Source organism: Coregonus clupeaformis, chromosome 1 (genome assembly GCF_020615455.1).
Source record: "Coregonus clupeaformis isolate EN_2021a chromosome 1, ASM2061545v1, whole genome shotgun sequence".
NCBI lineage: Eukaryota > Metazoa > Chordata > Actinopteri > Salmoniformes > Salmonidae > Coregonus > Coregonus clupeaformis.
In genome coordinates this window covers 86,674,053-86,688,495 of record NC_059192.1, presented here as the reverse complement: position 1 = coordinate 86,688,495, position 14,443 = coordinate 86,674,053, and the positions used below count along the sequence as shown (strand labels likewise).

The following is a 14,443-nucleotide window of genomic DNA, read 5'->3' as shown; positions in this document are numbered from 1 at the left end:
ATTACTGATTATTAACAATAATATTTCCCCCTCTCCCACACTAACGTTTTTCATGATTCATTTTTTAAATGCATGACTATGATGGCTCACTGTTGGTTGTTGGCATTTCCTTCCTAAGTTTGCCCACTTTGCCAATGAAGTAATCATTAAAATAATTGGTTTTGGTTTTGTGATGAATAAGCCATCTGATTGGAGAAAAATTATTCTGCCCATAATTTAATTTAAAGCACTCCAAAGTTTTTTTCCCCATCATTCTTTATATCATTGATATTGGCTTCATAATAAAGTTTCTGTATACAGCACCAGTGCAAGACCAATTGTAAAGGAAGAATTGCATAAATAAATAGCATATTTTAATTGTAATTGTATTATGTTACTAGTTTTTCCTTAGTAGCCAGAGCAATGCTGCCGCAGGAGTGGTCATGTGCTGAATGCATGGACAGCACGGATATTCTTGGAAAAAGTGAAATTTGGAAATAGAGCTGCACCTCTTGATATTTTAGAGTTATTTGACAAAGCTAAGTGTAATAGAAACTGCAGAATATGCTCTTTCTGATACTATATAGAAATCAAAATGTTTTACCTGCATGTGACTCTGAAGGAGGATTTCATAAAGTGATGATCCTTTCCCTGCATGTGTAAATTACAAGATCTGCCCATCTCTTCATATACAATTTTACAACTGTTAGGCCTAATATTGTCACTCATCAGATTATTGTCAATTGAATCTTGTCTATAAGCTAACTCTTATTATGTGTGAAATTAGTTTGGGTATAGTTTAGGTGTAGTTTCGATGGGCCGGCTGTGAAAGCTGACTGGCATCATTTGTTTCCCGCTCATCAAGTTGAATAGAGTCAAGGATATGTTTGCATTATTCTACAGGCCTACTGCAACACATGTTTTCATTTCCTTTACAATAAATGTGATTAGTAATAGAGTTACAGTAAATAAAACAGTCCTCTAACAGCTTATTTTTACAAAGTGAAACGTAAAAGAGAATGGTATCAACCTGCAAGGCGTGCGGTCAAATTATTAACATGTGCGCCAACGCTGAATTATAGGCATAAGACAAACTCATCATTACACTATTGTTGTTCTAAATTAAATCAACCTCTTCACCCTCATCATTCAGTTACGCCCCACCGTCCTACAGCACATTGTCTTAAGTAAGGAATAGGTGTGAAAAAGAACCCAGTAAAAAGCCTGTAAAATTTGTGATTTCAAAATTCTGCCAAATGAGCATTGTAAAATAAAAACATTTAGGTAAGTCAGGGATTGAGCAGGACATAGCTTTTTTTTTGGCAGATTATTTTTATTTACACAATCAAACGTCAGTGGCTGTTGACCTATGGCGGTTCTAGTGTTCACTCACAGGCAGTTGTCAATGATTTTGGATGGTTTTGAAGGGCATCCTTGGCAAATAAATACATATGCATAGAGTTAATTGATGCATTTATTTGTCTGTTGATATTAGATGAAATAGGTCTATATTTAAAATAAAAAGTAAATGTCACTCTTCTGCATGCAGAACCATTTGCAGACCAATTAGGAACCAAAGGCTTATCCTTTCAGGCTTAAAAAAAAAACGGGTTTTGATCTACGTGTGTGGTTTGGAGGAGCAGGTGTCTCAACTTCCCTGGACACCTTGTACAAACACGTCACCTTCTTCCCCATCTACCTTCTGTCCTTCTGTCCTTCTCCCATGTCTCAGGGTGGTATTTAAAAGGAACACTAACGTGTAAGTCTAAAGCCATCCCTGATTGTACCAACAGCCGCAAACAGTGATGTTTGTCCCAGACCTGGGTTCCCTGGGTTCAACTATATTTCAAAACCATTTGAAATACTTTAACTGGGCTCGATTGGTCTTGCCTGGTGCAATGGAACCATCAGAATAGTTGCAAAAGTGCAAACCCAACCCATCTGGCACTACAGATTTATTTTCCAGAAAATCACATTGAAGGATGTTTTATTAATTTATTTGCAAATTATGGTGGGAAATAAGTATTTGGTCAATAACAAAAGTTTCTCAATACTTTGTTATATACCCTTTGTTGGCAATGACACAGGTCAAACGTTTTCTGTAAGTCTTCACAAGGTTTTCACACACTGTTGCTGGTATTTTGGCCCATTCCTCCATGCAGATCTCCTCTAGAGCAGTGATGTTTTGGGGCTGTCGCTGGGTAACACAGACTTTCAACTCCCTCCAAAGATTTTCTATGGGGTTGAGATCTGGAGACTGGCTAGGCCACTCCAGGACCTTGAAATGCTTCTTACGAAGCCACTCCTTCGTTGCCCGGGCGGTGTGTTTGGGATAATTGTCATGCTGAAAGACCCAGCCACGTTTCATCTTCAATGCCCTTGCTGATGGAAGGAGGTTTTCACTCAAAATCTCACGATACATGGCCCCATTCATTCTTTCCTTTACACGGATCAGTCGTCCTGGTCCCTTTGCAGAAGAACAGCCCCAAAGCATGATGTTTCCACCCCCATGCTTAACAGTAGGTATGGTGTTCTTTGGATGCAACTCAGCATTCTTTGTCCTCCAAACACGACGAGTTGAGTTTTTACCAAAAAGTTCGATTTTGGTTTCATCTGACCATATGACATTCTCCCAATCCTCTTATGGATCATCCAAATGCACTCTAGCAAACTTCAGACGGGCCTGGACATGTACTGGCTTAAGCAGGGGGACACGTCTGGCACTGCAGGATTTGAGTCCCTGGCGGCGTAGTGTGTTACTGATGGTAGGCTTTGTTACTTTGGTCCCAGCTCTCTGCAGGTCATTCACTAGGTCCCCCCGTGTGGTTCTGGGATATTTGCTCACCATTCTTGTGATCATTTTGACCCCACGGGGTGAGATCTTGTGTGGAGCCCCAGATCGAGGGAGATTGTCAGTGGTCTTGTATGTCTTCCATTTCCTAAGAATTGCTCCCACAGTTGATTTCTTCAAACCAAGCTGCTTACCTATTGCAGATTCAGTCTTCCCAGCCTGGTGCAGGTCTACAATTTTGTTTCTGGTGTCCTTTGGCAGCTCTTTGGTCTTGGCCATAGTGGAGTTTGGAGTGTGACTGTTTGAGGTTGTGGAAAGGTGTCTTTTATACTGATAGCAAGTTCAAACAGGTGCCATTAATACAGGTAACGAGTGGAGGACAGAGGAGCCTCTTAAAGAAGAAGTTACCTGTCTGTGAGAGCCAGAAATCTTGCTTGTTTGTAGTTGACCAAATACTTATATTCCACCATAATTTGCAAATAAATTCATTAAAAATCCTACAATGTGATTCTCTGGATTTTTTTTTTTAATTTGTCTGTCATAGTTGACGTGTACCTATGATGAAAATTGCAGGCCTCTCTCATCTTTTTAAGTGGGAGAACTTGCACAATTGGTGGCTGACTAAATACTTTTTTTCCCCACTGTATGTTTGGTTTGTATGTTTGTAATTTTAACTACCATGGTTTTAAAAGTTAAAAGTAAGATAATGCTATTGATGGACCAAAGTATGGAAACAAAGAAATCAAAGCAAATTGATAATGTGTGAAGAAAATGATGCCTTAAAATAAATGTTAAAAATTGTCCTTTTGTAATGAGGTGATTTCGAAGGAGTTAGGCGCAGGAGGGTAAATCACAGAATAACAGGATTTATTCTGAATCACAAAATTACGCAGTAATGCGTCAACACACTCCAGTGTGCAAAACAGGCGCACTGGAAATTACAAGGCACATGGGTAATTATCCCGGCGATACAAAATATACGGAGCTCCACGAGCTCCTCTATCCTCCACAATAAACAATCACACACAAAGACAAGGGGGCAGAGGGAACACTTATACAGGTACTGATGAGGGGATATGAACCAGGTGTGTGTAATAAAAAAGACAAAACCAATGGAATGATGAGATGAGGAGCGGCAGTGGCTAGAAGGCGGGTGACGACGAACGCCGAAGCCTGCCCGAACAAGGAGAGGAGGCAGCTTCAGAGGAAGTCGTGACACCTTTGGTGTGTACTGCCTCTGCTTCATGCTGCCCATCTCTACAGGTCAAGGAATCTCAGCTTGTATTCAGTGAGAAGTATTTTACAAACAGAATGTATCCATTTACATTCACCATTGTATACACAAGTCATGTACAGTGACGGGTGTTCTAGAACATCTCAGGTGTATCGTGTGGCTCCTGATGACCAAGTTGATCATAAGGCTGAACTGAAAATAGTTGAGGTCATTTGATTTCATTGCTGTGGGATAGTGAAAGAGTACATAGTTATTTTCTGCATTGATTAAGCTAAATCCTCTGGGTTTGAATTTGTGTGTGTGAGTGTGTGTGTGCATATGGCGTGTGGTCATGCATGTTTTCATGCAGTGTGTGTTTGAGAGTTTGTCAGTGTGTGTAAACAGTCTATGATGTTCACAGTGTGGTGCAACAAACACTCACAGTGCGGGGGCTGTGTTGCAAGACAGGAGTTAAGGCTAGGAAGGGGTGCAGACAATTCATGATGGGCACAGAGGGAGAGCTAGAGAGACTTCCCCTCCCCTCCTCGCCTCAGTGCTCCAGCCCATTCTCCTGTTACCCCCGAGCCTGCCCCACAGACAGTGTGGGGGCCTTGCGTCGCAGGTGTGCCCTCTCCATCCCTCACTCCCTGCCACGCTCAATTCTCACAACAAGCAGTAAGCACAGGGCCAGGCACTTGGGACCAGACACTGAAATTGAAAAGCCCCTTTTTTAGCCCTGACCACAGAAAACACATTATATCCTGCTGGTGGTGTTTCCCACTGCTCTGCTACTCCCCTAATGGGGTTGTGCTCACACAACCATCATATGAATAGGGGAAAACATGCCTGTTTTGCTTGGCTGACTTTGAGCCAATGACTATACTGCACTGAGGCCTCATTTGTGTTTGAAATATTTTAACGAGGGTAGTATACCCTCACAATTCAACGACTCAGACACGAGACGTATGTTGCAGGGTCTACAGACAATCACGGACTACAAAAGGAAAACCAGCCACGTCGCTGACACCGACATCTCGCTTCCAGACAAGCTAAACACCTTCGTCGCCTGCTTTGAGGATAATACCTGACAAGGCCCACTACCAAGGACTGTGGCCTCTCCTTCTCCATGGCCGACGTGATTAAGACATTTAAGCACGTTAACCCCCGCAATGCTGCCGGACCAGACGGCATCCCTAGTCACGTCCTCAGAGCATGCGCAGACCAGCTGGCTGGTGTGTTTATGGACATATTCAATCTGCTGTTCCCACATGCTTCAAGATGGCCACCATTCTTCCTGTACCCAAGAAAGCAAAGGTAACTGAACTAAATGACTATTGCCATGTAGAACTCACCTCTGTCATCATGAACTGCTTTGAGAGACTAGTCAAGGATCATATCACCTCTACCTTACCTGTCACCCTAGACCCACTTCAATTTGCTTACCGCCCCAATAGATCCACAGACGATGCAATCGCCATCACACTGCACACTGCCCTGTCCCATCTGGACAAGAGGAATACCTATGTAAGAATGCTGTTCATTGACTATAGCTCAGCATTCAACACCATAGTACCCTGCAAGCTCATCATTAAGCTTGAGGCCCTGTGTCTGAACCCCGCCCTGTGCAACTGGGTCCTGGACTTCCTGACGGGCAGCCCCCAGGTGGTGAAAGTAGGTAACAACATCTCCACTTCGCTGATCCTCAACACTGGAGCCCCTTAAGGAATGGAATGCTAGTCACTTTAATAATGTTTACATATCTTGCATTACTCATCTCATATGTATATACTGTATTCTATTCTATAATATTCTACTGTATCTTAGTCCATGCCGCTCTGTCATTGCTTGTCCATATATGTATATATTCTTAAATCCCATTCCTTACTAGTTTTGTGTGTATTGGGTATTGTACTTGTTAGATATTACTGCACTGTCAGAGCTAGAAGCACAAGCATTTCGCTACACCCGCTATAACATCTGCTAAACACATGTATGTGACAAATAACATTTGATTTGATTTATACAGAGAGTGTATAAAACCTTAGGAACACCTGCTCTTCCATGACATACACTGAGTGTATCGAACATTAGGGACATGAGTTGCACCCCCTTTTGCCCTCAGAACAGCCTCAATTCGTCGAGGCATGGACTCTACAAGGTGTCAAGCGTTCCACAGGGATGCTAGCCCATGTTGACTCCAACGCTTCCCACAGTTGAGTCAAGTTGGCTGGATGTTCTTTGGTGGTGGACCATTCTTGATACACACGGGAAACTGTTGAGCGTGAAAAACCCAGCAGCGTTGCAGTTCTTGACACACTCAAACCAGTGCGCCTCGCACTTACTACCATATCCCGTTCAAAGGCACAAATATTTTGTCTTGCCCATTCACCCTCTGAATGGCACACATACATAATCCATGACTCAGTTGTCTCAAGGCTTAAAAGTTCTTATTTATCCTGTTTCCTCCCCTTCATCTACACTGATTGACGTGGATTTAACATCACTTTGTACCTTGGGATCATAGCTTTCACTTGGACATCCAGCCAACTTGACACAACTGTGGGAAGCATTGGAGTCAAAATGGGCCAGCATCCCTCTGGAACGCTTTCGACACCTTGTAGAGTCCATGTCCTGACGAATTGAGGCTGTTCTGAGGGCAAGAGGGGGTGCATCTCAATATTAGGAAGGTGTTCTTAATGTTTTGTACACTCAGTGTATAAAGGAGATTCGCAACAACAAACCATGTTTTCCTTTTGGTATGTCAAAACCTACAGTATAGAAAATCAATAAGAATAAAAAGAATAAAACAATTCCTAATTCCTAAATAACAACAACAACAAGAAAACATAGCAGTATTCCAAATGTATTGAATACATCAATTCCAGTCAGAACCCAGTTGTTCTTGGATTGGAAGTGATGCATGTTCCCCCTGTTCCCCTACCACTCTGCCTCCCTCCTTCAGTCACTCTAGGTGATCCAGCACAATGGCAGAGGCTGTGGCAGAGCCAGAGTCAGAGTGTGGGGCAGTAGCAGATACAGAGGCTGCAGCAGAGGCTGAGTGAGAGGCAGAAACAGAAACAGAGAAGAGGGAGAGGGAAATAGAGACAGGGGCAGCAGTAGAGGCAGGGTCAGCAGTAGAGACAGGGACAGCAGTAGAGACAGGGGCAGCAGTAGAGGCAGGGGCAGTAGTAGAGGCAGGGGCAGCAGTAAAGACAGGGGCAGCAGTAAAGACAGGGTCAGCAGTAAAGACAGGGTCAGCAGTAGAGACAGGGGCAGCAGTAGAGGCAGGAGTAGCAGTAGAGACAAGGGCAGCAGTAGAGACAGGGACAGCAGTAGAGACAAGGGCAGCAGTAGAGGCAGGAGTAGCAGTAGAGACAAGGGCAGCAGTAGAGGCAGGGGCAGCAGTAGAGGCAGGAGTAGCAGTAGAGACAGGGGCAGCAGCAGAGGCAGGAGTAGCAGTAGAGACAAGGGCAGCAGTAGAGACAGGGGCAGCAGTAGAGACAAGGGCAGCAGTAGAGGCAGGAGTAGCAGTAGAGACAAGGTTAGCAGTAGAGGCAGGGGCAGCAGTAGAGGCAGGAGTAGCAGTAGAGACAAGGGCAGCAGTAGAGGCAGGAGTAGCAGTAGAGACAAGGGCAGCAGTAGAGGCAGGGGCAGCAGTAGAGACAAGGGCAGCAGTAGAGGCAGGGGCAGCAGTAGAGGCAGGGACAGCAGTAAAGACAGGGTCAGCAGTAGAGGCGTGGCCAGACTCACCTGTCATTGTGTGGTTTGACTTGAGCTATAATAAATCATTAAAAGTGCTTTCTTCCCCCTTTTCTTGTTTTCCTATAGAAAGGTTGTTGGGTGAATAAGCCCCTTCCTTCATATATCAGTTTTAAGGTGTGTTTTCACATCTAACGTTAATGTGTGTCAGGGCTGGAAATAAAACACTGAACAAATGATTTCGGGCATGGCTAGGTTTATGGTATACCGCTCTAACATTTGTTAGCCAGGGGTTGATTTACTGGCTGTGGCTGGATGCAGTTATCAGGCCATTTGAGAACTTTTGGTAGTCCTTTGATGTCAAAAACGAACACATTTAATAAAACACAATCAGCAATGTCATGGCTCTCAATCAGCAAGGAAAAACAACTGAAATGTATTACTAAGATCCACCATGAAAATAAAATAAATTGAGTCCTCGACATCAGAGGAAAATCCAGTGAAATTCACTGACACTGATAATAACAGCTTTTACAATGTCTCTACACATCCATTACAAAGAAATTAAATATAATTTGCTGTAGCTGGATAAAGTCTCAAGTGTCAATGTATTGTCATGCTAGAACAATAAACAATTATACTGGAAGGCTCAATCCTGGTGATAATTCGAAACCAAACTTAATTGAAAAACTTATTTTTCCAGGTTATCAGGTTTCCGGAAGGAAATTGATTCCATTTAAATCCTGCCTTTTCTCTGCATTTGAACAGAAAATCATCATGAACAGAAAATCATCACGAACAGAAAATCATCATGAAATGAAACAGGGAGAGAATGCCATAGCTATTATCTAATATATTATCTACTGGTGAACTTGGAGTTTGTCCTTGAGTTGGACAAGGCTTCCTTCAATCTTTATTCTCCTTTACTCTAACCCTCTCTCTAATCTCTAAACCCCCCCACACACACACACACACACATTCAGTGCATTCGGAAAGTGTTCAGACCCCTTTACTTACCTTATTCAAAAATGGATTAAATTGTTTTTTCCCCCTCATCAATCTACACACAATACCACATAATGACAAAGCAAAAACTGGTTATTTGAAAGTTTAGCAAATGTATAAAAAATTAATAACTGAAATATCCCATTTACATAAGTATTCAGACCCTCTACTCAGTAAAGCCACTCAAGGATATTCATAGACTTGTCCCGAAGCCACTCCTGCATTGTCTTGGCTGTGTGCTTAGGTTTGTTGTCCTGTTGGAAGGTGAACCATTGCCCCAGTCTGAGGTCCTGAGCAATCTGGAGCAGGTTTCCATCAAGGATCTCTCTATACTTTGCTCTGTTCATCTTTCCCTCGATCCTGACTAGTTTCCCAGTCCCTGCCGCTGAAAAACATCCCCATAGCATGATGCTGCCACCCCCATGCTTCACCGTAGGGATTGTGCCAGGTTTCCTCCAGACGTGACGATTGGCCTTCAGGCCAGAGAGTTCAATCTTGTTTTCATCAGACCAGAGAATCTTGTTTGTCATGGTCTGAGAGTCCTTAAGGTGCATTTTGGCAACCTCCAAGTGGGCTATCATGTGCTTTTTACTGAGGAGTAGCTGCCATCTGGCCACTCTACCATAAAGATGATTGGTGGAGTGCTACAGAGATGGTTGTCCTTCTGGAAGGTTCTCCCATCTCCACAGAGAAATTCTGGAGCTCTGTCAGAGTGACCATCGGGTGCTTGGTCACCTCCCTGACCAAGACCCTTTTCCCCCGATTGCTCAGTTAGGCCAGCGCTAGGAAGAGTCTTGGTGGTTCCAAACTTCTTCCATTTAAGAATGATGGCGGCCACTGTGTTCTTGGGGACCTTCAATGCTGCAGACATTTTTGGGTACCCTTCCCCAGATCTGTGCCTCGATAGGTGTGTGCCTTTCCAAATCATGTCCAATTAATTGAATTTACCACAGGTGGACTCCAAACAAGTTGTAGAAACATCTCAAGGATGATCAATGGAAACAGGATGAACCTGAGCCCAATTTTGAGTCTCATAGCAAAGGGTCTGAATACTTTATTTACTAATATTTTTTTAATGCGCAAAAATGTCTAAAAACCTGTTTTCACTTTGTCATTATGGGGTTTGAGTGTAGATTGATGAGGAAACGTTTTTATGTAATCCATTTTAGAATAAGGCTGTAACATAACAAAATGTAGAAAAAGGGAAGGGGTCTGAATACTTTTCAAATGAACTGTACAGGAACAGTGTAGAAATATGTTAGCTGTGACAGTTGAATAGCTGTGATACATGTTGAACTGACCATGATCACTCCTGTGGGGGAGTGGTAAAGTGAGCTATAACGACATGAGACCTCATTAAAACACCATGGTGATATAGGAGCCAGACATTTATTGGAATATGACAGATAACAATTACAGTCATCACTGGAGTGGCTAGAGAGGTGGACGCTTGGACAGTTCGTTACACAAAGCAGTAGTATGTTCTATTAATTTAATGGAGAGAAAAAACGTAGTTGTTGTGTAGTTCTACTTCTGCTGTGTGGGTAGATTGTTGTACTGGGACACAGAACATTATGGGTACTGTACATCATGCAACTGCTTTTATACTTTTTCTATGCCAGATAACCTGAAGGTTTGTTTGTGAAGGCATTTCTACACTGCCCAGCTCAAATCATCCTTACATGTTGAGGTCAGTGATGTGCCTACATGATGTGATGTGTACACATTAAACGTTAAACTTCTGTTAGCCATTCCTCTCTGTACTAATCGCCATGGTTATATATTTGGATATAAAACATTACTAAAGACCTATATCTCTTCTCTCCCCCCTCCCTGCATGGCCTCCCTAGACCATTAGGAACAATAAAGCACTGTTAAAGTAACTGTCCAGTCTTTCAGATTTCTATCAAATATGACCTACAATTAATTACATTATGAGTGAAATAGTTTTCCTTCCTTCCAATTGTTATTTATTTATTAAGTATGTAAAAAAACAGCTTTTCTGTGTTGGAATGGTGTGGGTGCACCCCAACAACAGAATAGTTGTTGATACTGAAACACTCATAAAGGTGTTATGATGGTTGTTATGAATGACACTGCAACACTCATAAAGGTGTTATGATGGTTGTTATGAATGACACTGCAACACTCATAAAGGTGTTATGATGGTTGTTATGAATGACACTGCAACACTCATAAAGGTGTTATGATGGTTGTTATGAATGACACTGCAACACTCATAAAGGTGTTATGATGGTTGTTATGAATGACACTGCAAGACTCATAAAGGTGTTATGATGGTTGTTATGAATGACACTGCAACACTTATAAAGGTGTTATGATGGTTGTTATGAATGACACTGCAACCCTCATAAAGGTGTTATGAGGGTCGTTATGAATGACACTGCAACACTCATAACGGTGTTATGATGGTTGTTATGAATGACACTGCAACCCTCATAAAGGTGTTATGATGGTTGTTATGAATGACACTGCAAGACTCATAAAGGTGTTATGATGGTTGTTATGAATGACACTGCAACACTCATAAAGATGTTATGATGGTTGTTATGAATGACACTGCAACACTCATGAAGGTGTTATGATGGTTGTTATGAATGACACTGCAACACTCATAAAGGTGTTATGATGGTTGTTATGAATGACACTGCAACACTCATGAAGGTGTTATGATGGTTGTTATGAATGACACTGCAACACTCATAAAGGTGTTATGATGGTTGTTATGAATGACACTGCAACACTCATAAAGGTGTTATGATGGTTGTTATGAATGACACTGAAACACTCATAAAGGGGTTATGAAGGTTGTTATGAATGACACTGCAACACTCATAAAGGTGTTATGATGGTTGTTATGAATGACACTGCAACACTCATAAAGGTGTTATGATGGTTGTTATGAATGACACTGCAACACTCATAAAGCTGTTATGATGGTTGTTATGAATGACACTGAAACACTCATAAAGGTGTTATGATGGTTGTTATGAATAACACTGCAACCCTCATAAAGGTGTTATGATGGTTGTTATGAATGACACTGCAACACTCATAAAGGTGTTATGATGGTTGTTATGAATGAAACTGCAACACTCATAAAGGTGTTATGATGGTTGTTATGAATGACACTGCAACACTCATAAAGGTGTTATGATGGTTGTTATGAATGACACTGCAACACTCATAAAGGTGTCATGACTGGTTTCATGAAGGGATTCTGTATACTCCCTTCATATAAAGTGTTACCCCAGGACGTAATGCTTGGAACCCAGGAAGACTAGGAGTGCATCCCAAATTGCAACCTGTTCCCTATATAGTGAAGTTCTTCTGACCAAAGGTACTGCACTATATAGGGAAAAATAGGGTGCCATTTGGGATGCAAACAGCCTTAAAATAAAGAATGGTAAGGCAGCTGTCAATGACCTTAACCCTTTGCTGGCCACCACCTCCTCCAACCATGACACTTCATGTTACCCTCAACCCCTGAACAGTTGTTTTCATGTATTGATGGATTGGCCATTTCAAACAGTCTCCAATAACATGATAGAAAACCAGTGTAATTCTTCTTCTGTGTGTCACTATGTAAAGAGGAGACTCAGCGAAGTGCAATTACATTGATGACTGCCACTCCTCCCCCTCCTCTAACCCCCTCACCCCTCCTCACCTCCAGCCCTAAACATGCCCCCTGGCCTGATGGTGAAATACATACTGTACCTCTTATTTATGTGGCGTAGTCATAGACTACATCAATGCACAACTGTCATTTGCATATGTTTGATCCCGTTCCATTGATTCAATTCCAGTCATTACAATGAGCCTGTCCTCCCCGTTTCTCCAACTACCAGCCTCCACTGTAGTACATCCAGCGGTGTCTATAATGCAGAGCCAATCTCAGTGTTTAGGGCTGGGATGACTGAGGCGTCTGCATCCAGAGACAGACAGACAGAGGCCTCTAGCTGCCGTTCCCATTTCTTCCATCCCTGCCTTCACATCCTGTTTATCCCATGAATAACAGTTTTATGTCTGTGGAAACGGACCAGATTTACAGACACTGTGAGAGTGGGGGGTGAGGGAAGGGGCATGGCAACCCTCAGTGATGGCAGGGGGATGGGTGAAATATGGCAGTGATAAAGGGCGCGGCATGAACCCAGAACCACTTTTTTTTTTTTTTTGGGGATTGGCAAGCCAGCTGCCACGGTACTCATATTTTATCCCCCCTCATTTCTCTGAGGGTTCTGGAGCTGAGTGGCTCTCAATCACATTTGGCAGCAAGGGTTTTATTGGATAACACTGAGAGAGGATGGAACTCAGCAACCCTCACTGGGTGGCAACCATGGGCCTGGGAGAGCATGGGGAGGTAGGGTGGGGTAGGTAGTGTGCGTCCGTGCGTGCTTGAGGAGAGGATTGTGTGTGTGTGTCGGGGTGGGTGAAATGTAATTACAGTGCCTTGCAAAAGTATTCATCCCCCTTGCCGTTTTTCCTATTTTGTTGCATTACAACCTGTAATTTAAATGGATTTTTATTTGGATTTCATGTAAGGGACATACACAAAATAGTCCAAATTGAAAAAAAGTGAAATGAACAAAATGTTTCAAAGAATTCTAGAAAATAAATAATGCACATGTATTCACCCCCTTTGCTATGAAGCCCCTAAATACGATCTGGTGCAACCAATTACCTTCAGAAGTCACATAATGAGTTAAATAAAGTCCACCTGTGTGTAATCTAAGTGTCACATGATCTCAGTATATATACACCTGTTCTGAAAGGCCCCAGAGTCTGTAACACCACTAAGCAAGGGGCACCACCAAGCAAGCGGCACCATGATGACCAAGGAGCTCTCCAAACAGGTCAGAGGCAAAGTTGTGGAGAAGTACAGATCAGGGTTGGGCTATAAAAAAATATCAGAAACTTTGAACATCCCACGGAGCACCATTAAAACCATTATTAGAAAATGGAAAGAATATGGCACCACAACAAACCTGCCAAGAGAGGACCGCCCACCAAAACCAACGGACCAGGCAAGGAGGGCATTAATCAGAGAGGCAACAAAGAGACCAAAGATAACCCTGAAGGAGCTGCAAAGCTCCACAGTGGAGATTGGAGTATCTGTCCATAGGACCACTTTTACCATACACTCCACAGAGCTGGGCTTTACGGAAGAGTGGCCTGAAAAAACCCATTGCTTAAATAAATAAATAAGCAAACACGTTTGCTGTTCGCAAAAAGGCATGTAGGAGACTCCCCAATTATATGGTACTCTGGTCAGATTAAAATTCTGCTTTTTGGCCATCAAGAAAAATGCTATGTCTGGCGCAAATCCAACACCTCTCATCACCCCTAGAACAACATCCCCACAGTGAGGAATGGTGGTGGCAGCATCATGCTGTGGGGATGTTTTTCATCGGCAGGGACTGGGAAGCTGGTCAAATTTGAAGGAATGATGGGTGGCGCTAAATACAGGGAAATTCTTGAGGGAAACCTGTTTCAGTCTTACAGGGATTTGAGACTGGGACGGAGGTTCACCTTCCAGCAGGACAATGACCCTAAGAAAACGGCTAAAGCAACACTCAAGTGGTTTAAGGGGAAACATTTAAATGTCTTGGAATGGCCTAGTCAAAGCCCAGACCTCAATCCAATTGAGAATCTGTGGTATGACTTAAAGATTGCCGTACACCAGTGGAACCCATCCAACTTGAAGGAGCTGGAGCAGTTTTGCCTTGAAGAATGGG

General features: G+C 42.7%; 1 pseudogene; it reads right to left on the bottom strand.

Annotated features, from left to right (window-relative positions):
• Nucleotides 1-4,620, bottom strand: part of LOC123491235 — a 171,872-nt pseudogene extending 167,252 nt beyond the window's left edge.
• Nucleotides 4,621-14,443: the final 9,823 nt, after the last annotated feature.